This window comes from Zalophus californianus, chromosome 4, assembly GCF_009762305.2.
Source record: "Zalophus californianus isolate mZalCal1 chromosome 4, mZalCal1.pri.v2, whole genome shotgun sequence".
NCBI lineage: Eukaryota > Metazoa > Chordata > Mammalia > Carnivora > Otariidae > Zalophus > Zalophus californianus.
Window position 1 is genome coordinate 70,809,705 of NC_045598.1, and position 23,348 is coordinate 70,833,052.

Below are 23,348 nucleotides of genomic sequence, written 5' to 3' on the forward strand. Positions count from 1 at the left end.
TCACAAAGTCAGTTGGAACAATGGCTATCCCCACCACCTTAACCAATGTGTGTGTTGGGGAGAGGGGAGAGTGAGGTGTGAGGGCAAGGAGGGGGGAGGGAGGAGGGAAGGTCTGAGTGCTTAGAGGGGTAGAGAGGAGGGGAGGGCTGAGGTGTGGGGGTATAGGGAGTATAGGGGGTATGGGGGAGGGGAGGTCTGAGGTCTGAGGGTATGGGGGGATGGAGGAAGGGGAGGGCTGAGGTGTGGGGGCATGGGGGGTGGGGAGGAGGGGAGGGCTGAGGTGTGGGGGCATGGGGGGTGGGGAGGAGGGGAGGAGGGGAGGGCTGAGGTGTGGGGGCATGGGGGTGGGGAGGAGGGGAGGGCTGAGGTGTGGGGGCATGGGGGGTGGGGAGGAGGGGAGGAGGGGAGGGCTGAGGTGTGGGGGCATGGGGGTGGGGAGGAGGGGAGGGCTGAGGTGTGGGGGCATGGGGGTGGGGAGGAGGGGAGGGCTGAGGTGTGGGGGCATGGGGGTGGGGAGGAGGGGAGGGCTGAGGTGTGGGGGCATGGGGGGTGGGGAGGAGGGGAGGCCTGAGATGAGAGTACATTGGGGGAGTGTCAAATGAAGGAGCCTGCAGGACTGTTCTGCTATCAGCCAGCCAGGTTTGTTTCTCTTACAGAAATCCTACATGCCTCTCAAAGTCACTCACTGCAAGCTGTGAAAAGTGTCTGAAATTTCTGAGAAGGCAGCACAGCCTCGTTCAACACCTTCTCCAAGCAGTGCTGGGCACATCAATTCTCAATAATAGCTGTTTCATAAGTAAGTGGCTAAATGAATGACTGCTTTCTGGGTTAAATTCTTGACAGTTTAAAATGTTTTGGAAATACATTTTTTTGAAAGTTTATTTATTTTTTTTAGTTCTCTCTAGCCCCAATGTGGGGCTCGAACTCATGACCAGAGATCAAGAGTCGCATGCTTTTCCAACTGAGCCAGCCAAGCGCCCCTGGGAATACATTTCATATGTATGTATGTTTACATGTACTCATATGTGTGTGCATAGGTATACAGAAAGGATCTAAAATAATCTAGCCAAGGTATTAAAAGTGTTTAATATGATTTATTGCTGGTCTCCGTTTTATGTTTTTCTTGTGTTACATCTGTTATTAGAAAAAGAATTAGCTTCATGTTAAAAAGGAAAGAAAACATGTAACATTAAACAAACCCAAACAGTATCAACCACCATCAGTATAGTAACTACAATTTAACTTTGAGTGGGTGCCACTTGTCCAACACTGTTCTGATCAGCTTACATGCATCACCTCATGTCATTCTCACGACCACACTGGTAAGGAGCTATTCTTAACCCCTTCTCCGGAAAGGAAACCCATCAATGCAAATTATTTATGCTCTAAAACAGCATGCGTAATGCAAAGATAAACAAATGAACACAAGGCACAATTTATAACATTTTCGCGACAATAGCGTGTAGCTGACAGCTAGGCCCCAAAGGTACCCGCAATGTAATGAAGTCCCCTGGAGTCACAGACCATGCCTGCCTCGCTGGCTGTGAGAGGAATAAACGAGACATGGAAGCCAGCACTGTCCTGGACCCTGAGTTGGGACTTAATAAGTGCAAGTCACCCAGCAGGCCCCATCACCCATCAGTCCCTTCCCCCCACCCTGGGTGTCTCCTAGATCCTTCAGGGAGAAAGGGACAGCTCAGGCCTGAGCTGCAGCATCTCGAAACGGGAAGAAACACCAACAACAATAACAAAGTAACGAGTGTGAGTCCCTGCGGTGGGTGTTTTACCAGGGTTTCCTCCTTCCGACACACTGTCTACTAACTCTGCCCCTGCAGTGCTAATTTGTATTGACCCCATTGCCAATACAGTGACAGCAACTGGGATTTATGTGAACACTGGGAGACAAGACTGCCGAACGCCTTCTAAAGCACGATTACCCCCTAAAAATCACGTTCCGTGCACTGTGGTATAAAATGGATTTTACTTGAAAAAGAAAAATGTTTCTTTCAGAGTCAGTAATCTATATATGGTTGTCACCTCCATTAACAACTGTTTGCAGAAAGTTCATGGATCACATACTCCGTGAATAGGAGAGACAGCTTCAAGTTTTTATAGATGGTGGAGAGGTCAGACCAAGCTAATCCTGACTCTGCCACTCACGGACTGGGTACGACAGGGCTTCAGTTCCTCCGCCATGCCACGGCAGAGGTGGCTGGGGCCTGGGCCGCTGCTAGTTCTACCTTTTCTGAGCCTGAGCTAACGAAGCCTTTGGAAACAAAGGGGCAGAGTAGTCTTCTCTGGAGGCAGGGGCCTGGGAGGAGTGCATACCCTGGGGATTCATAAAGCCCAAGCTCTGGAATGATGTCTGTGTATCACTCAGAATAGACTTCTTAGAAGGGAGGAGTGTGAACTGGGTTTGGGGGGATGAAGGAAGGACACCTGCTGTTCAGGGGGAAGGGGGTGAGAGAGAGGAGCCTGGGAAGAGGCTACCCTGCTTGTAAAGTGGGGAGATCTGCTCAATGGGGCAGAATATAGGGTAGAGGTGCGTATAATAAAAAGAGGAATCTCCTATAGGGAATTAGTTCGACAAACATCTGTGGGACATCTGCTGTGGGTGGGGAATAGGCTGGTACTGGGATGACAGGGGACTTCTCCAGGCCCCTGCCCTCGGGGAGACTCCAATCTAGTGGGCTGATCAGGTCACTAGAGGCCACCAGCTGTGTGGCAGAAGGGGAGCAGGAGAGACTCTCCTGCAATTCAGGAAGAGGCATCTGGATCAAGGTCATCAGTTCAGAGATGAGCTGACCGTAAGGCTTTGTAATGTCAGAAGGGGGAAGGAGGGATTACAATCTCTCCTTTAAGAGATTTGATTCCCTTCTCTGAGTCCAGCCCGTGCAAATGGCTTCCACATGCTGCAGGAAGAGTTAGGTTTCTAAAACATAGATGGCTTAGGGTCACTCTTCATAACCACCATCAACTCTCCATTTGCTGCAGGAAACTCCCCTAGTAGGGCATCCAAGGCCCTTTCCACAAAGACTTCAGCCTATTTTCCTAGCCATATCCCCTACCCTGTCCTTATGTGACCTGGAATGTGCCAGGAGCATGCTTTTTATCCTCTTGGCTATTCACGCTCTTGTTTCTCTCCTGTGGTCTTGATTCCCCCTTTCCCTTTAAAGGGCCAACTGAAATATTCTCTCTCCTGGGAGGATTTCCCCTACCTTACAAATTCCAGTTAGCTTAACAAAACCTCCCTGTATCCCTTTTGTCCCAGGGCCTAACACACTGCTCCGGACATATAGACATCCTACAGAGCTAAATCCTCAAAATCTAAAGGGATTTTGAATGAAGTTCCTGATGGGAGACTAATACGCAGATTAGAATTTCATCTTATGGCAAACCTTGTCCCCTGACCGTGCATAGAGGGATCTTGATGCAACATTTTGGACTAGCAGGGAAAGTATGGTGGTCGATTACTGATGTCTGCCACTGTCACAGGAATGGGGTGTCAGCATGCATGCCATTTTACAAAATTGTTTCACTAGAAGCTCCCAAAGGGCACGTACTTTTGTTGTTGTTGTTAATATACCATAATCCCTGTTGTTTATAATTTTTTGGTCAATATAATAGGTTCTTGGTTGTTAGGAGCCAGTTTCTCAGCTGTTGCCCTTCCAACTGACTTCATCTACATTTGGCCCATAGATTCGTGGAGGCTTTCGCTTGTATAAAAGTTCCTATTATCCATAGCTCTGGCTAGATAATAAGAAAAGGATCTTAAAAACAAAATGCAACTGGATTAAATACCTTCCATTGATATTTGGACTTATGAAGGCATTATTATTATTTGAAATCTTGGTTGTCAATGTTCTAAGCCTTAAAAGCTGCTGGTTAGCTACGTAGCTAATCCTGCCTAATGCTGTCCTCCACATTCAATTAATAATATGTTCTGGATGCTTAACAACAAAACACAGTCTGATTTCCATCTAGCAATTCAGAGAGCAAGATGCTCTTGCCATAAACCAGATACACCTCTTCCCATCCTTATCTGATTGGGTGCCCCACAGCAAGGGCGTTTGTGCCGGAAGCTGGAGAAAAGTCTCCTGTCTTTGTTCAGACGCTTGTCAGGCAGCCCACGCAATGCCCTGTGATCACAGTCAATTCAGGTAAAACAAGGAGAACTCCAGAATTAAGGCTGAAAGCAGGTTTTAAGCACCTTGGGTCTTTTTTTTTTTTTCCACTTTCTCCATTGGCTCTCAAAGTGATTATCTTCCCAAGCAGAGAAAACCACTGCAAAGGAATGCAATCCCAAGGGCACACAGCTTTCTCCAACCAGAAACAGGTCTCACAATACAGAGAGGCCACCTGGGATGTCTCCACTGCCAAGGTACAGGGAGGGAACCAGAACAGAGCCAGGATGCCAACACACTGCTAGAGGGGAGGGGGCTGCCATTTGAAGCAATGCTTTGAAAATCTCCTGCTGTGGAGAAATAGGGAAGTGCTAATGGATGTGATGAACCAAGACTCCCAGGAAGCTGGAGAGAGGGAGAGAGGGAGAGAGGGAGAGAGCGAGCAGTTCCATCAGCTGAACCGTTCAAAACTAGAGCAAGGAAAACACTTTGGACGAGAAACACACTGGGGCACTTCAGTGTGACCCAGGAAATGGGCAGGAGCCCCCAAATCAAGGGCCTAATCATCAGCCCTTTAGCTCCGAAGGAAGTTATTTTGTGTATTTCTAGCTCAGAAACTAGAGGTGGGTGCCTGGCTCCAAACACAAGTCTCCCACACGCTCTGGGAAAGGGTCTGGGGTGGAGGGGGGGCAATTTACAAGTGTGGACGGCAGTGGAGGGGAACACAGAGACCACAGGGCAGCCGAGGCTCTGTCCTCACACACCCCCCTCCCTGCACTTTGTCCAATCCTTGTCTACAGGCATTCGGCTGGGCACCTGCGTCCCCCTGTGCCCCTGTGTTGGTTTCCTATGCCTGCTGTAACCAACTATACAAACCGAGTGGCTTAAAACAAAACACATTTGTGCTCTTACAGTTCTGGAGCTCAAAAGTCCCAAACAGGTCTGATGTGGCTAAAATCAAGGTGTCGGCAAGGCTGTGTGTCTAAGGGAGAATCCATTTCCATGTCTTTCAGCTCCTAGAAGCTGCCTCCGTTCCTTGACTCATGGCCCCTTCATCCATCCTCAAATCTCTCTCAGAACCTCCTTCTACCCCACCCCACCCCCTCTTTTTCCTTATAAGGACCCTGGCAATTATATTGAACCCACCTGAATAATCCAAGCTAATCTCCTGATCTTTAGATCCTTAACTTAATCACATTCGCCAAGTCCTTTTGTCAGTAAGGTGACATATTCACAGGTCCCTGGGGTTAGGACTGGGTATGTCTCGGGGGGCCATCCTTCTGTCTACCACATTCCCCTCCAGTGTCACCTCAGCAGTCAGGACGGCCGAAGTGCCAGGGTGAAGGTGAGCCAGATGGGACCGGGGGGGGTGGCAGAGCTGGCCTTGTTTACCAGTTGGACTGTGTAGCTAGCGGCTCTTTATTCCAGCACGTTCCCCACTGGTCCCATCTAGCTCACGGTGCCCCTGACTCCTGAGCTGCAGTTCCTGGAAAAGCCTGGCACTTCTGCCACCTTCCGGGTAGAAAATCTACAAGGAGCTTGGACCCTCTGCCTACATCCCTGAGCCCGGACCTCCTGAGGCTCTTCCCTGTTAATGCCTCAATCTTGGCTCCTCACCTGGGGCTTGGCGGAGGGAGAGTTAATATGTTATTTTCCTTCACCCACTTGCTAGAAGAGGTCCTTGAATTACCATGACCCCTACGGGGCATTTGAGTCCTGGTGTACCTTGTCGGAAATTAAAATGCATTTTCCAATGAAAGCGGCATTAAAAATCATGGGGGTGGGGGGAAATGACTGAAATTGTACTGTGTGCAAGGTAGATCACAAGCTAAACCAGTTTGCTGGGGGCCGAGATCTGCCCTTCACCTTGAACTTCATTTCGGTGGCAAAACTTCTGCCAAACAGTAGGCGTTTATCAGCCATCCCTGCCTGCATGACGGTTTCGCACCTGCTCTGCCTGGTCCCCACACGTGCCTCCAGCATCACTCTGCTCAGGTGCTCCCTTCCCGGGGTGTTTATTATTTCAACGGTCGCTTCCTTCCATCACTATGCCGGTGAGACACTGCACATGCCTCTTGCCTTCTAGAAAGGATTTACAACATCAGACCTCAATGGAAGGCGAACGGGAAGAGCAGGGAAATACAATTAATGGGCAAAGCTGTTAAACTTGAGGCAGTCTGGGACAGCAGGTGAGGGAAGTATCTGGTGGTGATTGAGTCCAGCGGTAGATCAGACCTTCCTGAATTTTAATCCCAATTCTGACACTTCCAACTGTGTGGCTGGGGCAAGTATTAAGTGAAAACTCCCCACGTCTCCGCTTCCTAGCACTAACCTATAATGGCAGCACATACCCAGCCCCGTCCATCTTCCTTGCCTCCCTCCCACCAGAAGCAGAGTGTAACATTCGTGTTTTCTCATCCCTGTTTGTAGCTGGAGTTGGCACAGTTCTGGCCAATGGGCTGACGGTGGAAGTCTCTTGCGGAAATAGTTTTCTCTATAATCAAAGACATGGGAGAGCAGTTCTTTCTCCTGCTTTCCTCTCTTTCTGCTTTGGAGGCTGTCACAGGAGAACATGATGTTTAGGGCTGATGTAAGCATGTCACCAGGGAAGGCCAGGAGAACATCGAGATGCTCCCCCGTCAGCCTGGCACCATCGAGCTGCTCCACTACCCTGGAACGTCTCTCCTCTCCACTGATGAGATGATTAAATGACTCTAAGATTTAGGCCTGTGAGAGCTGAGTGTTTGCATTCGTATGACTTAAGACATTCTGATACAAATGTCTGTCTCAGGGGGATCATCGTAAGGATTAACTGAGATTGTGCATGTCAAGTGCCTGGCACAAAGCTTTCACTCTATAAATAGTAACATAATAATTAATACATGCGGAAAATAAAGATCTACAGTTATTTGCTTTTTCGTTTCCTACTTTTCAGTTATCACTAACTCACCAATTTATGCTTGTGCTGAGAAATAAAGTGAGGTCTCAAAGGCTCTACTACATTTGTTGAGTGGTTCATATTCTTATTTGGGCTCCTGGAATAAGAGCTCTTCAAGGTCAGGGGATGTGTCTTATTCATCAGTAAGCCCCATGCCTGCCACATAGGATGCCCATAAGCAGATGGTGTTGGGTGGATGGGTGGATGGGTGGATGGATAGACAGATGCACAAGTGGTAACCCCAGACTCTTTGCAGAATACCTTCTTATCCATCATCAGGCCTGGTAGCCTTTTGTCTGTATAACACCAAAACCCAAGCATCAGAATCAGACTCTCATGGGGAATCTGGCTTTTTTTTTTTTAATTTTAAAACCCTAACCAATAATGTTTTACAGTCTACCCAGGGAGGTTTCTACCTGAGTTAAGAATACAATGAGTATTCTCCCAGCCCAGCATGAGCCAACCTGTCTTTTGCTTTGATGGAACATCTAAATATGCTGTAAGACCTTTATATAATATGGCTTTTTTTTTCCCAAGAGGAAAGAGATGACTTGCACAGAGGAGTTTTAAGAAAATTGCTTCCTGCAAAGAAAAAAAATGATTTTTATAATACTCACAGGACTGGCACCCCCCCCCCCCCCGAAGAAAAAGCCCGTTTACAGTAACCAGGGGGCTTCTAGTAGCCGAGATAATCTGATGTCTAGGGCTGTAGTTATTGTCTCATTTGCTAAATAGATTGCTAATTTAGGAAAAGATGTTGAAGGAGGGATTGCGGAACAATGCATGATACTTATACCATGCTTCTGATCATTAGCCCAGCAAATATCACTTGTTGTCCTGTATAGCCTGAAATCCTGCATCTATGCAAATAGATCAGGATGTGTGTGTGTGTGTGTGTGTGTGTGTGTGTGTGTATGCATGCGCTTTTAGTCCATTCTTACCTCCAAGTTTTCTTCCTTATGCATTGAAATTCTGCAGGGGAAGACCACCAAAGAGATTTCATTCTCTAACCATTACCTTGTGGTGGCCAGCACCAGTCACCACATTTTACTCTAGCTCATGTCTTTCCATACTCCCGTATGAGTTAGGAATTTCTATTGGCTGCTGATAACAGACTGGAAGTAACATTTAATAAATATGTTGTTTGGAGGTAGGTGGTCCAGGCCTGGTTTGGTGGTTCTGCAGTGTCAGCAGGAACTGAAGCTCTTGTATCCTTCTGGTTTAGCATGTGGTTTCCACTTTGAGGCTGCCTCGTATTTCAATTTTGGTCACAATGACTCCAGCCATTACGCCTGCCTTCCAGACAAGAAGCAGAAGGAAGAGAGGGAGAGAAAAAGCACATTTCAACTATTTTTCCTCTTTAAGAAATCTTCCTGGAAGTTCCACCTAAAAGCATCCATTTATATTTTATTGGCAGAAGTTAGTCATTTGGGTATAACTGTCTGCAAGAGAAGCTGGGAAAAGTAGTCTTTTGGCTGGTATGTTGCCACCACGCATACACCTTGAGCTCACTACTAGGAAAGCAGGGGAGGATGTATGTAGAATAGAAACAGTCAGTATGTGTCCTACCCCATCTTTACTCTGCTTGTGCTTTTTCACTCCCAAGATCTATCTGAGTTCTGACCTCTGATCTGTTTTGTGTTATGGTCCTCCCTTAAATCAGTGTTTAGCTTTTAATGTTCATTACCTATTCCCTATGGAGAGAGACCACTTGTGGTGTTGTTAGTGATGTATTTCAACCGGAACAGACCAAGCTACTCCAGCCAGCCAGGTGGTATTCTCTCTTTAAACAAAAGCCTGATGCCTCCGGGGTAACCTGTCATTATTGCCAACACCACCGAAGAGAGAGGTATAGAAAGAGGCAAACAACCTATTAACTGAGCCTCTACCATGTCCCGTTCAGTTCTTCCAATGAGCAGCCCTAAGAGGCAAGTGCAATTATTAATCTTCATTTTACAGATGAGGAAGTCAGAGATCAAAGAGGTTAAGTAAGTTGTGCAAGATCACAGAGCTGTGAGGAGAATTTAAACACAGATGTGTTTTATCCCAAAGCTTTTCCTGCTGTACATTTAAGTAACTTCTGTACTGTCTCCCCAAAATGAGACCAGGCCCAAAGTATAGCAGGACACACCAGCCCCAGCTTGGTTGGGGTCACTGATTTCAGAGGCTGCTCTTGGCCCTTGGCCAATGTGCATGGTGGAAGCAGGAGGGGAGGGGAAATGTTCACCACTGTCTGGTCCTCAAACTCAGGGCTGCCAAAATTCCTTGCCAGAGTGGCACATGTAAAAAAAATAATAATATTTGTACAGCACGGGGTAACAGAGGCTGATCCAAGCCCCCTCCGACCAGAGGTTGAGGGGTCCACATCTTGTCTGGCCCCATGGCCTTTTCTCTTGCTCTCCTCTCTGCCTGGAGCATGAATGTCCTTTTTCTGTTCAGGCTCTAATCCAAGATCCACATAGCATTGAGTTGGCCTGTCTCTTCAGGCTCCTCCTGTCTGTGACAGCTCTTCAGTCTTCCCTAGTCTCCCATGACCTTGATACTTGGGAGAGGACTGGTCAATTATTTTTGCAGGGTGTCTCTCACATTGGGTTTGTTTGATGTTTTCTTATGATTAGTTTGAGGTTATGCATTTTTATCAAGAATGCTTTAGAAGTGATGTGTCCTCAGTCATCATATCACGGGGCACATGATGCTCGTGCGTCATCACTAGTGATGCTGACCATGATCCTTTGGTGAAGGCAATGTTGGCTGGATTTCCCCACTGTAAAGTCACTGTTTTCTCTTTGTAATGGGTAAGTGTCTTGGCAGAGATACTTGGAGACTATTCAAATAACATGTTTCCCTTCAAATTTCTGCACATAATTTTAGCATCCATCTCTGGATCTTGCCTGTGATGTTTTAATGTTTTAACATTTTATGTCCTCATTCCCTCACTTATTAGTTGTAATTCTGCAAAGAAGATTTGTCCCTTTCCCATTTACTTATTTATTCATCTATTTATTTATATCCGTGTTGACTCATGGATAGTTATTTCATTCTATGAATTCTACCATTATTTATTTTGCTGCTCTAATTGTTCCAGCTCTGGCTATTGGAACCTCTTTCATGTTAGCTCCTATGTCCTTCTGACATGCTCTTGTCCTTTTGTGGGTTCTTCCTTACTTTCTGGCACACCAAAATGCTCCAGATTCATCCTGGATTTTCCCTACCTTGGTCCTACAATCGACCACTCTTCCAAAGGAGCCCTGGTTCCTTTTATTGGAGAACGGTTTTTAGAAGACGAGATCTGGATGCTAGGTGGCACTCTCTATCATTATAAGATAATTTAGAATTGGGGCGCCTGGGTGGCTCAGTGTTACGCATCTGCCTTCAGCTCAGGTCGTGATCCCAGGGTCCTGGGATCGAGCCCCACATTGGGCTCCCTGCTCGGCGGGAAACCTGCTTCTCCCTCTCCCACTCCCCCTGCTTGTGTTCCCTCTCTCACTGTCTCTTTCTCTGTCAAAAAAAAAAAAAAAGATAATTTAGAATTAAACTATGTTCCAAATCTAGAGATGAGAAGTATAGGGATTAGAGAAGTCATGTGATTCACAATGTGACATAGGTGGAAGTGGCAGGAAAGTTCAAACCAGGGCAGATCCTGCACTCTGAGCCTCTCTGCGGGTGCAAATTCCTCATTTATTATAAATATGAATCACTATTTAGAAGAAAAAGTACAGCTGTGCCAGACAAATGTGATTTCTGGAGGATGTCATATAAAATAGATTTCATATATAAAAACAAACTTGGCATCTAATAAGTATTTTTGGATTGATTTTGTTGAATGAATCATCATTAACATCAAATATGTCTTGGCCTCTGTGAAATATCCTATTGTTCATTATGCTTTAATACCTTTCTGGAACATGGTGGGACACATGTGAAGTAATAAAGAACATACGAAGAAAATACAATGGCAGCTTCACTTTCTGGATCCTCATAGTCTTGGATGGAAACCTGATGGTGGGGTTTACCCTCCCTTCATCATGTTGCTCTAGTAAGCCAGGAAACCAAGGCTTAGGAACAGTGACCTGAGGCTGGCAAGTGGTGAACAGAATGAAGCGAGAATTGAGGTCTCCAGGCTGGTTCCCACCTGCCTTCGACTCGCATGATCTGACAGCATCCCCAGATGGTGAGCCTGCATGGGCAGGACCACAGAAGAATTCTCCATACCTTGTGACCCCAGGTCTTTGGGGCATCTGAGAGGCCTGTCCATACCACTGGGAAGAGATCTAGCAACTCCACCTCCTTTCTGATCCTCCTGTGTTTAATCCTCAATACTGGAATGTCTTCCTGCTTCAGTAGTGGCTAAAAATCCCAGACAACATAAGTAGAGAAAGGAAAACATGGTGGTTTGACTGAATGAGATCGATGCAGAGGCAGGAGATCTGATTTCTAATCCCAGATTTGCACTAACGGGTTGTTTACACCAAGCAAGATATTTTATCTCCCTGAGCTCCTCTTACCTGGCCTTAAAACGATAGGGTCAGACTAGATGACCTCTAAGGCCCCATCCTGCTTTGAAATTCTTGGAAGCTATAAATTCCTTTCAGAATTTCCCTAAAAGGGCCTTGGGCTATCCGCTGTCTCATTGGTAGAACTCTTGCGCCATCTAGTGGCCAATCCGGAGGATTCTTTTTCCTTAGCCTTCCGCTCTCGGGTCTCGCCTCAATTCAAGCAAAAGAACAAAGCAGATTCATCCCTTTGCAGGAGTGTGGCTAATTGCTAGACATGGGAGAAACACATATTCGTGTCCTAGGAGGATATTTTGTGCAAACACACTACTTCCTATGGCAAAAGCTTTGGTGTGGTGAGCATGTGGTTCCAAATCCAGGCTCCTGATGTGCCCTGATAAATGCAATCGGGAGGAGGTATGTTTGGGTGACTCCTGTGTGCTAATCTGTTACATGCTGGTGCTTATGCTTTCAGCTGCTCCCCAGTTAACACTCATTAAGCACGCATGTAGTGCTTCCATCCTGAGGCTTTGCCCTGCTGTCAGAGCCCTCCGCCAGACATCTGCAGCAGGAAGAGGAGGGAAGGACCCCTTGGGTCTCCTGCTGATCTGGAACAGTCCTTCATCAACAGTCCTTTGGTACACCCCTCTGGTTTTCCCTTTTCCTGACACTCTCATCCAAATAAAGACTGCTTCTGAAGGCTGCCTGACCCCAGGTGGAATCACCCGAAGTCATCCTTGGGTTGTGCTGCATTTATCCCACACATCCTGGCATTTGCCAAATGTTGCCATCAATCCCAGGATGCCCGCCACTACCTGACTGCTCTTCACTCCTTTCATGCTAACTGCTGCTTAACTGGATGTGCCACAACTTTAGCTTTTAGCCTCTCTATCCTGGTGAGGCGAGTACAGGCAGCATGATTGGTGCCCATTGCACAGGCAAGAAAACCAAGGACGAAAATGGGTGGCTCTCCCCAGGTGTGCGAACAGGGAGTGGTGGGGTTACGAGAAAATGAAGGAGATCTGATCTGCTGTTCAATTATGCACTGTTTGGAAATTTGTTTTTTTATGGTCTCAATGAGGGGCCACTGGTTCATTAATTTTCACCACAAACACTATTGAGAACCATTAATTGCCTGTACCTGAAATAGCTGTGTGTGTACGTGTGTGTGTGTGTGTGCGTGCGTTTCCCTTGCCACACAAGACAATGTAGTCAGTGGGTAGAGAGAGCATTGGGCTGGAAACCAGAAAAGCTGGGTTTTTGACATGGCCACTGCCAGGCTAGGGGGCCAGGGGAGTCACAACCACAGGCTTTCATTTCCTCAGCTGTGCAATAAAGAGGGGCATTTCTGATTTGGGGCGTGCGTCAATATCTTTAGTCCTGGGTCTACCCAGATAAAACAATTCAGTGAAGTTATCTTTGCCTAGTAACTAAGTATCATTAGTCTGGCCAGTCTAGATTGTTCAGGTAGATTTATTGCTTTATTGATAAGGTTGGGTTTTGTTTTGTTTGTTTTTTCCTGAGTGACCTAGCCTGTTGTTGGTGCAGAGTTCCATTCCCAGGTTATAAATTCCATCAGGGCAGTGATGGCAAATTGGTTTCATCTTGAGTGCCCTTTAAATCAGTGAGCGATGGCTGTCGGGAGTTCTGTTAAGGTTTCTGAGTCTATGATCTAAGGTTCCGTGGGATGGTGATTGATTAGCCATGTCTGCAGTGGGCATGGGCTGGGGAAATGTGGAGGCTAAGGGCTGTATCTGCGATCGTAGTGAAGAATTTGAGAGGGCCAAGGGAAACCATGCCATGCTCACAGGCACAGAGGCACTCGGGAGCTGAGCTGGGATGGGAATGAAGGCCTCCTCCCTTCAAGTTCAACTACTTTCCACTGAAGTTTCCCCTCCTTATTGGTTGTCATGGCAATCAGGGGCTTGGAAGATGCTTTTTGATGATGATGATGATGATGATGATGATGATGATGATGAGATTAATGGTGCTGCGGCAGCAGGCTCTCTGCCTGAGCAGTTGTGTATACTCCTTGCTGTAGACAGAAGGCTTAACACTTGACAGGAGATTGGCCAGATGCCTTTAATAAATGCTCCAAAGCTTCATGTGCTCTTTAAAATATGCCTTTCTCCTCCTGGCCAGTCCCAAGAGAGATTCCTAAAGGATGTACCGTCATAAGTGACAGGTAGCAGCCAGAGAGGACCCCAGGTGGGAGGGTGGAGGGGAGCCGAGGGCAGGGGGACAATGGGGCCAGCCTTCTTGGCCTCACAGAGGGGCAGCTGAATGAACAGTGATGGCTTGTGGCCTTCCAAATGGCAAAGGCATGGTCCCAGAGAGGTTGGCTGCGCAGGAGCTCCCCACCCAGATGGACCTGCTGTACTGTGAAGGAACATTCTGTGTTTCTTGGCTGGCAGCAAGCGCACAGCCTATCGGCCTCCCCTGACTGCACACCCAGGGCCCTGACGGCTTCCTCACGGGGCACCCTGGAGCTTCTGCCCCAAGCAGATGCCTGGGCTTTCTGTTCCCACAGAGCAGCCTTGCCTGCGGCGCTCTGTCCACCCTTCTCAGCTGGGAGGTAGCGCTGTCGTCCAGAGCTGTGCAGGGAGCCTCCCCATGGGGCCCAGGAGGGAGGAGGATGCCTGGGTGGAGAAGGTGGCCTGGCTCTGGCCATAGGAGGAGACTTGCAGGGCCCATGCAGGGCCCTGGAGCCTGAGTGCCCTTTGGTTTGCCAAGAAATCAATCTACCCTTTAAAAAAGCATCCATGTTGCCAAAACCCCAGGTAAAAAGGGTGCAGCTCACATGCTGCAAAGGAGGAATTCCCCAAGCTCTGTGGGCCATGAATTGTCTCCAGGGAAGGCCTGGGCCTGGCTCATACTATAGACGGGACTTCCCCAACACACAGCCCTCTCTTTGCAGGCACACAATTCCACAGTGAGGAATAACCAAATCCAAGTCTCACAGCCATTAGAGAAGGGGCTCTGGATTCTGGCTTCAGGTTTAGGAAAGGCCTGGGCTTTTTGGAGCCTTATGCCTTGCAGTCAGTACCTCTGGGCAAGGTCTTTCCTTCTTCTCTTAGGATCCTCCTTGGTTCAAATGCAGGGCCTCTGACCTAACAACGTAACAGCCTTCACAGGCCCTGAGGCTGACTGGCCAAGAAGTCCAATGATAAAAGAAACCCAGTTGCTACTCCTGCTCCAAGGTACCTTGTCTTTCTTCTGCAAGATCATTCCTTTCTTTGCATACATTCCTCAATCACGGAAGCCCCAGGAGGGGCTTGCAACACTTGGAAGGATCATCGCCACAGAGTTAGCAACCAAGAGAATTTGGGTCCTGAGGGACTTTAAATCACCCTCAGAGGTAAACTTGTTATCAGTTGGCTAAGATGTGGAACTAAATTTCTGTCTCCAAGGGTTCCATTGGAGGGCCTTGTAGGAGAGGAGCCAACACTCCATTGTTAAGGCTAAACTGAAGCCCGGCTACTTGAGCCATCCTTACCCTTGGGACTGGATAAGGAAATTTCTGTAAGGATTCCTGATCTAACCTACCATGTCAGATTTTCAGATTTCTTTTTTTTTTTAAAGATTTTATTTATTTGACCGAGAGAGAGAGAGAGAGAGAGAGAGAGAGAGAGAGAGAGAGCACAGCTGGGGGAGGGGCAGGCAGAGGGAGAAGCAGGCTCCCCGCTGAGCAGGGAGCCCAATGTGGGCTCCATCCCAGGACCCTGAGATCATGACCTGAGCTGAAGGCAGAGGCTTAACCGACTGAGCCACCCAGGTGCCCCTCATGTCAGATTTCCTCATACACCTGGCCTTCTATCACGCATTTCTCAGCACTTTACCGTAAGGCAGAGGCTATCCTTGCATATATAAATACTCGCTGCCACCCTCAGGAGGAAGGAAGGGTCCTCAGACAAATAAGTGAACAACCTTTTATTGAGTACCTTGTTCCAGGCACTGTGCCAGGCTCAGTGTGCCCTGTGGGTCCTCAGGAGGACTTTAGATGGGGCGGGGGTGGAAATCAGTACAAAATGTTATGGGTGACATATCAGAAGTAACTATTGGATTCAGTGGGGGGCACAAAGCAGGAGTCATCATTTCCTCTGTGGGGAAGGAGATGGAGGGAGGAGGGTGCAAAAGCTTCCCCCCACCTGCAGTTGTTTTGGGAATGAAAGTTACAATGTGGAGCTCTTCCAGATAGTCTTAACACCTGCTTGTCAGGCATCTGTCCTCAGGGTCACAGATGTTTGCCTGCCCAATCTGATGGGAACCAGCCTCCGGGGCGTAAATCGTGTTCTTAAAGCTCCAGGGAGATGGTTAGGACAATAGATTGCCAGTATCCTAATTTTCCACAATTATCCTAATTTCCACTATATTTGTCCATAAGAGTAGAGTTGTCTGAAGAAAGGCCACGCCTCTGGCACAGTCTTGCCCAGGAAATCCCAAACAGATGTTTTCTTCAATAAGAGCTACGTTTATTTAAGAAACACTCCAAGTTGGGGCTACAATATATAAATAAAAGAAAAAAAAGAAGCAACCCATCCACAGCCAGAGACCTGCCCAGGAAATCCAGCTAGGTTTGTCCAGTGGGCCACAGACTTGTGATTTGACATAAAATGACTAGGGGAAAACCCTCGCACTGCACGCTGCTGGGCCTACCTCACATCATCACGACAGTTTGGGTTCTCTCTGCATGATTTGGGGTAATATAGTTTTCTTTTTTTTAATTAATTAATTTTAGAGAAAGAGAGAGAGAGAGAACAGGAAGGAGGAGCAGAGGGAGAAAGAGTCTCAATCAGACTCCACACTGAGCGTGGAGCCCAATGCAAGGATCGATCCCACGACCCTGAGATCATGACCTGAGCTGAAATGACGAGTGGGACCATTAACCAACTGCGCCACCCAGGCGCCTGGGGTAATACAGTTCTTAATGAGAGCATTCATTCATGTGCCTTATCCATCCAGTAGTTACTGTATATAGTTACATTATATAGCATATATATTAACGTGGAAAAACAATGTCTAGGCACAGGCAATAATTCACAGTTAAGGACCAAAGGCAACTTCTAGAATCCTTACCTTGCTAATCTCACTGCTCAGCGTGGATTCAGAGCAACTCAATTCTAACAGCAAGTATCGGAATTTAAGGTCAAGCTAGAGTTCATGGAGCATGCTCTCCTTTTTGCTCTTTGTTATTTTATTTAACTTATTCTTCCCTCTAGTTTGATGTCTCTGCTGTATGCAGGCTTTGGGAAACACACATCTGCTTATTACCATCTCTGAAAGTGCTTAGAATTTACAAGCCTTGCACTTTAGAAAACCTCCATGCCCCTTTGAGGAGGCTCTAAATCCGTCTCCACTAGTGGTTCTGATGTGCCTTATTAGGTTCAATTTGCTGTCTACGTGGATCTTAATGGGAGGTGTGAAACCTGGGTGAGGCAGTGCCGGAATGTTTAATGCTCACTGACCCTGGGTTACTCTGGCCTTCCCTAGTCGGCTGCAGTACGGAGGCAGCTCCTCGTCCACAAAGCCCCCATACCACTCCCCGCCAGGTGCCACCCACGGGGCCCTAACATCAGGAACACAGGTTGCTGCCCCTCAGCCGCAACCAGGTAGAGCCAGGAACAAAACCCACTTTTGCTTTTACTTATTGAAAACCACGGGATCTGAGCTACGTGCTGCCATTAAAAAGAATCCGTGAGTTTAAAAGCAGCAAACTATCCATTGCCACACGTTACTTCTAAGATGTGCTTTTTGTCCTTGAGGAAGTTGCACCACCCAGGAATGATTCCTGAAGGGAGGGCAGGAGGGAGAAGGACGGGGAGCCTGCCAGGGAGGGGAGCTCCCATGGCAGGCACTTCAGGCTATAACTTTCGGAGAAAGGAGAACGGGCCGGGCCGGTTGGCATGGCCTCCAGCCTGGTGTGGTGATTGGCTTTACACTTCAGGGCTGTAGGGTTCACTGGAGCATGGCTCAGCGCCTCCATGGGTCAGGCTTGTCGGGCACTCTGCTGGAGGCTGGTCCCAAATATACAACTGCTCCAGGGCCTGACACCCGGGTTTAGAGTATGCCATTGTATAGAACCGCAGTCGATTCAGAAGAGCTGCGTTGTACTCACCTGCCTTCACTGCGTATTTGCTTCGTCCCCTCCACGTGGCCGACGCTGCCCCCGGCCGGAGACCTCACTAGTGAACCCAGTTGCCATCATCATGGGGCTAGTGTTCTGATGGAAGCAGACAGACAAGGAACAGACGAGAAACACATTAATGTAGAATACAGCATCTGGTTGTGCTCTGTGCCATAGAGAGCATAAAGCAAGGAGGGAGGATCTGAGCTGCTCTGGGTGGGGTGGCCAGGGAAGGTGTGCCGATGAGCTGCCCTTTGAACAAAGAGTCCTGAAAGGACAGCGTGTCAGAGGGAACAGCAGGTGCTCCGGGGAAGGAGGAATCTGGCAAAGGGTGCTGTAGACATTAAAAACAGCTGATGTTGTGAAGTGCTTACTATGTGTGTAATCAAGCACTTTGCCTACCGTGTGTGCTTCTTATATGCACCGTCTCATTTAATTGTCACAAGAGTCCCATGACCCAGGTACAATGATTCTCCCATTTTACAGATGATGAAACAGAGGCCTAAGGATGACCCAATTTGCCTCAGCTCACATACTTAGGACATGGCAGCACTGAGGCTTGAGCTTGGGTCTAATCTCAGCCCAAACACTCACGTTCCTAACCTGGAAGATCTCATGCTCCATGCTACTGTATTGGAGGGCACTCCCAGACCCTCAGGGCTTAGTGTGGAGGCAAGAATACTTTTAAAGCTGTGTGTTGCCTGGAAGATGCTTTGCTCATCATGCAAACCGCTTTCCTGTATGAATATTTTCTCTCTTACTTAGAGATATTGTTCAGGGCACCTGGGTGCCTCAGTCGGCTAAGTGTCTGCCTCTGCTCAGGTCATGATCTTGAAGTCCTGGGATCGAGCCCCGCATTGGGCTCCCTGCTCAGCGGGGAGTCTGCTTCTTCTTCTCCCTCTGCCCCCTGCCCCCCACTTGTGCTCTATCTCTCTCTCTCAAATAAATAAACAAAATCTTAAAAAAAATATATTGTTCAATCCAAGTTGCTTTTTGGGTGGCCTCCTGAGTCTTTGCTGCTTCTCTGTGGTTGCTACCAGGATGCCCACGAATGCTACTCGGATTAGCTTTCTTTCAGGGCTTCCTAGAGGTGCCAGAAAGTTGCACAGCTCTTTCAAGAACCTGACGTGTGGGACTCACATGTGTAAGGTTGCTTCACTCTTATGGTAGCCCTGAGATCAGGAGTGATTATAAAAGGATAGCCATCTCGGTGAATGGTTCATTCAGCAGAACCACATGGACAGAGCACAGTTTGGTAGAAAGAACAATTTGGGATCAGTAGCTTTGCAATTTTACAGAGTCAGACGAAAAAAAAACTCTGCACGCTCCTGAGCAGATAAGTTAGTAATCCTCTCGGAGCCTCAGAGTCCTCATCTACAAAACGGGAATAAGCACGCCAACCTTCCCCAGCCTTTCCTGAATTGACAAGAGAATGTCCACAAGACAGTGTGCTTCTTGTAAAGACCTCCTTCATTCCTCCCCAGAAGAGAAGAGGAAACACATTAACGAACGAGGAGCCTGGGTGCAGAGCTCGACTCCTGTCTCCTAGATGTGAGAAGCCTGGATGCTATGAAATCACCCTGGAATTCGTCCAGGCCCAAACGGAAGTTCTCTGTGTTGGCTCTTCTACTGTCTTAGGAGACAAATCAAGGTCATTGAAGGATATCCCTCCAGGCAGAAGTAGCACAGAGAGCACTGAGTCATGTTGAGTGGGAAACCATCTCAATATACACATTTTGGATTTAAATGATCCCAAATACAAATACACCTCTGGGTAGCTGTAGATGTGATTAGTGGTTAAGGGATGGATTTTGAGCCAGATCATGGTTCTGCTGCTTTCTAGCTGTGTGACCTTAAGTGACTTAACTGCCATCTCGGTACCTTTAGTCCACCCTTTGTGAAAGATGTACACATAAAGATGAACAATGAAAAATGTAAGATGGATAACCGTAGCCCCTACCCCAGGATTATTGTGAAATTTAATAAGCAAATGTGTACACACACAGTCCCTGACAAATTAAGCAACATTTAAGTGTTGGCTATTAGTATAAGGAAGGGACCAGGTTCAGGGGGAAAAATTCCAGGCCATGAGAAAGACGCTATCACTTAATTATCCAAGGAATGGCATTCCCTAGGAAAAGCAGTCCAAAATGTGCCAAGAAAGGCAGCTCCGCGACTGAAGATGCTTGGTGACTCTGGGTTGGGTGGGGACGAAAGTGATGCTCCGTGCCGTTCCAGTCACAGAGAGTAGGAGGGATGGTAAGTGTATGCTGCATTGTCGTTAATTAATTTCTCAAGGGCTGCAGTAATCAGGAGGCTCATTAATGTGTTTCAGTCTGCCTTTCATTTAGAGAACCAATGAGTAGTAAATGTAAATGCAGTGCACTTAGAAACCTTAGAAATTATTCAGCACTGTAGTAGGAGGGGGAAACCCTGCTAATGTCTCTAAGGAAAAGAAAAAACCCACGAGGGCTTCTTTAATCACATGAAAGAGGAGCAATTCTAACTCAATGGCAGCAGAGGCTCCCTGTGGCTTTTCAAAATATTATCATTTGGACCTGGTTTTCCCTCTGCTCTTGTACAACGTTTAAAGATGCCATGCTCTATCCATATTGATACTCTTGCCCAGCAGGGTGCTTAGTCCTGACAGGCAGATTCCAGGGGCCAGGGCTTGCTTGGCAAGGCCCCAGCAAAGGAGTTGCCCTGGGCTCATGGGGATGTGCAGAAAAGGCCCCCAAGCACCTGCCTACTGGAGGCTTGGCTGCTGGGTCAAGTTGGGGGCACCGGCTGCTGACTTCTCTAATTCTTCAAGGCCAACCTCAGGGTTACATGTGCCCCCTTCACTCCAGTCTTGACCTCCCCTGAGGAGGTGCTTGAAACGGTGCCGATTCCTGCTCTGAGAAGTGAGCAGGTTTCAGAGGACCTGGACCTAATCTTCCCCGGCTCTTCCTGTTACATAAATGAAGTGCTTAGACCAATGCCTGATAGCCCTCTATAAGTTTATTATTGTCATTGTGATTCTTATTAACTGCTGGCAGACAGAGGGCCACAGGTTTTCGGGGGTTCTGTCTCTCCAGTTTTCCATGCTGGGCTTCCTGACAATAACTGCTGTACAGGTGGTCACAACCAGCCATAGCATCTTGCACTGTGACTCAGCCTCCAACCTTCTTCTTTCCCCATCCTCATGGTTGGTCCACTTAGGTCAGTAACACCTACTCTCGTTTTTACCATCCCCCACTAGGGGAGAGGGCCAGGTCTGGGTCTACACGCCCCCTCTTGAGTAGGGCATGTCTCCAGTGGGCATGGAGGTGAGCCCACGGAAGGCAGAGATGGCCAAGTCATCTGTGACACACCACACTGCTCCCTGGGGAAAGCAAACATCCAGTCACTTGACACATGTACAGCCCCACTCTACCTTAGCCCCACCTCTCCCAGGGGACCTTGACTATAAAACCCTCAAATGGGACCCCAGCCAACCTTTCCTGAATATCTGTTGAGCACCTACTATGTGTCAAGCTCTATGCCAAGCGCTAGGGATACGAAATGAGTAAGATATGTCTCTACCCTTAGGGAACATAAAGTCCAGGGTTTAAGTCACATCCAGAAACACAACCGCCATAAATGGAAGCAAGAGGAGGGCATGTAATTCAACCCCGACTTCCTGGAGGAGATGGGGCTTGACTTGATCCTTAAGGGCAAGATTCTGAAGCAAATGGGTGATGTGCTCAGTTTTCCATCTTATTTGCTCCTTATTGTACTACCCCAGAGGAAGCCTCCTGAGAACACTAACAAGTCAAGCTATAAAGATCATAGTTTTATACTCTGATATTCCAAGGAAATGTTTGAGCCATATTAGATCCAAGTTGCTCCTTTCTTAAACTAATTTGATAACGGGGGGCACCTGGGTGGCTCAGTTGGTTAAGGGTCTGCCTTTGGCTCAGGTCATGGTCCCAGGGTCCTGGGATCAAGCCCCTGCTCAGCAGGAGTCTGCTTCTGTCTCTCCCTCTGCCCCTCCCCTCCCCCACTCTGTGCTCTCTCTCTCTCATGCTCTTTCTCTCTCAAATAAATAAAATCTTAAAAAAATACTAGTTTGATAATGGATATCTAATCTTGAGATACTGAGTTGAAAGCTTATAGGGTGAAATTTTCAATCTCTACCTTCGTTCCTAATCTGTAAATAGAGCTTTTGACTTCTCTTTGAAAGGCCTGCTCTTCCATGAAGCTTTCTTATTAACAAGGATTTGTTGCTGCCTCCTGCCCTTAGCCCCCTACAATGCAGTGTCACAAGTGGGAACGTGCCCAGCACCCTGGAGTACATAGTCCTATTGTACACTTATGGGTCTATATCACTACTGTGGCCTGGACTTGAATCAGCTTCTCAGATGCAACATGCATCATGTTATAAGATAAAGAAGAATCTTAGTTCCAGGCTTTGACACAAACTGGGCCAAGGCTGAAGTTCAAAGTGTTCATTGTAACATCTAGTTTTAAACCTGAATCATGTTTCACTCTTTAAGATTTTTGCTACATTTTAATGATTTTTCTAAAAGTGAAATAAAATAATGGGTAAAGTGCTTACAAATGCTCTATCTACAGTAAGCCCTCAGTAATGTCGCCTATGTTCATTATTATTACCACAGATAGTTCTGTTGAAGATTCAAGCCATTTACACCTCTGGAGGTGGATAGAAATGGACCTACTGTGAGAAATGAGTTTGGCATTTTCTTAATGTATATTACTTTGGTCTCTCTGAACCCCTGTATTGTTCTTTAATGTTTTAGGGTTTATGTCTGGGCCCCCTCATTAGCCTAAAAAGAGTTTGAGGGCAGTGGATCTTCATAGATTTCTATTTATTTCCCTCACAGCACTTAGCACCATTCCTTGTGTATCACAGACATTCAGTAAATATATCTAGATGCATTCATTGATTGGCTAGATGCATTCAAGGCTGTGTAAACGAATATGAAAGTGTTAATTACCACAATAGTTGGCATCATCTGCTCCATGGTCCTTTTCTTTGCCACCGCTCCTCAGTTCTGGAAAATGAGTAGGAGGAGGTTAATCCTGGGTGGGGTAACAAATCTAAAAAAATACTGTAAGGTCTATCAGCTGACTGGTTCACACACCTCAGGGTGTTATCTTTTCCTCATACTATGTGCTGTCCCTGCAGAACTCCTGATCATCTCTCAACTCCAGGCTCAAGGGCACCCGATGTGGCAGTGGTTTATTGTACTAAGGTGCAAATGACTTCTTCAAAGTTCAGGAGAAACACCGGAGAGGTGGCCTGCTTCCTAGGTCACCCACAGCAAGTTGGAGCAAACTGGGTTGGCTCCATTCACCCTTTCAAATAATAGGCCATTCAGTCTGAGGGAGAGAAATGAATCAGCAACCCCAGGGCCATTGGAGCGGCCCAAACAGCTGCCAGCTGACCGGCCCATTTCAACCAGCCAATTAGTGTGAGCACCACCAGCTGATTTGAGCAAATCCAGGCAGCTCTCTGTGCAAACTCTAGAAGGGCCCACATGTCTGTGTGGAAAATGAAGTTGTTTCACCTTCCCTGGCATTGTTCCACTCCAAGGAACAAGCTTTGTTTCTCTCAAAACTTGGCTTCCCTTGACTTGCCAGATGAAAAATGATGTGAAGTTATTGAAATCATCTGCTAAGGGACA

At 47.3% G+C, this 23,348-nt stretch overlaps 1 long non-coding RNA gene across 1 annotated transcript; it reads right to left on the minus strand.

Annotated features, from left to right (window-relative positions):
- Positions 1 to 8,264: 8,264 nt before the first annotated feature.
- Positions 8,265 to 22,696, minus strand: LOC113912744. The gene is made up of 3 exons (XR_003516949.1): positions 22,659 to 22,696; positions 17,671 to 17,775; positions 8,265 to 8,358 (listed from the first exon to the last, which is right to left on the minus strand). It is a non-coding gene; the product is annotated as an uncharacterized LOC113912744 (long non-coding RNA).
- Positions 22,697 to 23,348: the final 652 nt, after the last annotated feature.